At 46.0% G+C, this 2549-nt stretch overlaps 1 non-coding gene across 1 annotated transcript; it reads right to left on the bottom strand.

Moving 5' to 3' along the window:
- Positions 1-488: 488 nt before the first annotated feature.
- TRNAL-CAA (transfer RNA leucine (anticodon CAA)) lies at positions 489-561 on the bottom strand. The gene has a single exon. It is a non-coding gene; the product is annotated as a tRNA-Leu (tRNA).
- Positions 562-2549: the final 1988 nt, after the last annotated feature.

Raw genomic sequence — 2549 nt, 5'->3', positions numbered from 1 at the left:
AAGTGGATGAAAAAACAACTTGCCGCAGGTCGGAACCGAACCCAACCCCTTCGAATTTCGCGTGCGATGTTCTACCAATTCAGCTACCGCGCGGCCGTTTTCCCTCCACTTTCTTGGTTATTTATGTGTCCTATAGTAGAAACCTGGGAGTGTTAGCCAGCGCCACCACTTACATTCCTTGGCGGCGGTCGTGGAACGTCCTTGTTGCCACAGGCGTCACGAGAACGTGATCTTTTTGGGTGAAGGCAACTGGTCAATAAACCCACATATGCTACCTGAAGGCATCGATGTTGCCGGATTTGAGACCCTCGTTAAGTAATAAACGAGAAGAAAGGGGGTTAACCGAGGGGCCCGATTTTTATTAGTCATATCATAGGAAGCCAACATACACTGACACTAAGGACAACATAGAGGAAATTATTTGTGCTTAATAAATGAACTAAAGAAACCATAAATTATTGGAAATTAATGTGGATGAAAAAACAACTTGCCGCAGGTGGGAACCGCACCCACAGCCTTCGCATTTTGAGTGCGATGCTCTACCAATTGAGCTACCGCGCCGCCGTTCTCCCATCCACTTTCTTGGGTATTTTTGTGTCCTATAGTAGAAACCTGGAAGTGTTAGCCAGCGCCACCACTCAGATCTTAGCAGCAGACGTGGAACGTCCTTGTTGCCGCAGGCGTCACGAGAACGTGGTCATTTCGGGTGAAGACAACTGGTCAGTAAACCCGCATATGCTACCTGAAGGCATTAATGTTGCCGGATTCAAGAACCTCGTTATGTAATAAACGAGAAGAAAGGGGGTTAATCGAGGGGCCAGATTTTTATTAATCATATCATAAGAAGCCAACAAACACTGACACCAAGGACAACATAAGGGAAATTACTTGTGCTTAAAAAGTGAATAAAGAAACGAAAAGGTAATGGAAATTAAAGTGGACGAAAAAATACCTTGCCGCAGGTGGGAACCGAACCCACAATTTTCGAATTTCGCGTGCTATGCTCTACCAATTGAGCTACCGCACCGCCGTTTTCCCATCCACTTTCTTGGGTATTTATGTGTCCTATAGTAGAAACCTGGGAGTGTTAGCCAGCGCCACCACTCAGATCTTAGCAGCAGACGTGGAACGTCCTTGTTGCCACAGGCGTTACGAGAACGTGATCTTTTTTGGTGAAGGCAACTGGTCAATAAACCCACATATGCTACCTGAAGGCATCAATGTTGCCGGATTCGAGACCCTCGTTATGTAATAAACGAGAAGAAAGGGGGTTAATCGAGGGGCCCGATTTTTATAATTCATATCATAAGAAGCCAACAAACACTGACACCATGGACAACATAAGGGAAATTAATTGTGCTTAATAAATGAAATGAAGAAGCGATAAAATATGGAAATTAAAGTGGATGAAAAAACAACTTGCCGCAGGTCGGAACCGAACCCAACCCCTTCGAATTTCGCGTGCGATGCTCTACCAATTCAGCTACCGCGCGGCCGTTTTCCCTCCACTTTCTTGGTTATTTATGTGTCCTATAGTAGAAACCTGGGAGTGTTAGCCAGCGCCACCACTTACAGACCTTGGCGGCGGGCGTGGAACGTCCTTGTTGCCACAGGCGTCACGAGAACGTGATCTTTTTGGTGAAGGCAACTGGTCAATAAACCCACATATGCTACCTGAAGGCATCGATGTTGCCGGATTTGAGACCCTCGTTAAGTAATAAACGAGAAGAAAGGGGGTTAACCGAGGGGCACGATTTTTATTAGTCATATCATAGGAAGCCAACATACACTGACACTAAGAACAACATAAGGGAAATTACTTGTGCTTAATAAGTGAATAAAGAAACGAAAAGGTAATGGAAATTAAAGTGGACGAAAAAATAACTTGCCGCAGGTGGGAACCGAACCCACAACCTTCGCATTTCGCGTGCGATGCTCTACCAATTGAGCTACCGCGCCGCCGTTTTCCCTCCAGTTTCATGGTTATTTATGTGTCCTATAGTAGAAACCTGGGAGTGTTAGCCAGCGCCACCACTTACAGACCTTGGCGGCGGGCGTGGAACGTCCTTGTTGCCACAGGCGTCACGAGAACGTGATCTTTTTGGGTGAAGCCAACTGGTCAATGAACTCACATATGCTACCTGAAGGCATCAATGTTGCCGGACTCGAGACCCTCATTAATTAATAAACGAGAAGAAAGGGGGTTAACCGAGGGGCCCGATTTTTGTTAGTCATATCATAGGAAGCCAACAAACATTGACACTAAGGACAACATAGAGGAAATTAATTGTTCTTAATAAATGAACTAAAGAAACCATAAATTAATGGAAAATAAATTGGATGAAAAAACAACTTGCCGCAGGTCGGAACCGAACCCAACCCTTCGAATTTGGCGTGCGATGCTCTACCAATTCAGCTACCGCGCGGCCGTTTTCCCTCCACTTTCTTGGTTATCTATGTGTCCTATAGTAGAAACCTGGGAGTGTTAGCCAGCGCCACCACTTACAGACCTTGGCGGCGGGCGTGGAACGTCCTTGTTGCCACAGGCG

Source organism: Dermacentor andersoni, chromosome 7, assembly GCF_023375885.2.
Source record: "Dermacentor andersoni chromosome 7, qqDerAnde1_hic_scaffold, whole genome shotgun sequence".
NCBI classification, from domain to species: Eukaryota; Metazoa; Arthropoda; class Arachnida; order Ixodida; family Ixodidae; genus Dermacentor; species Dermacentor andersoni.
The sequence above is the reverse complement of the archived record's forward strand: the minus strand, read 5'-3'. Positions and strand labels throughout refer to the sequence as shown.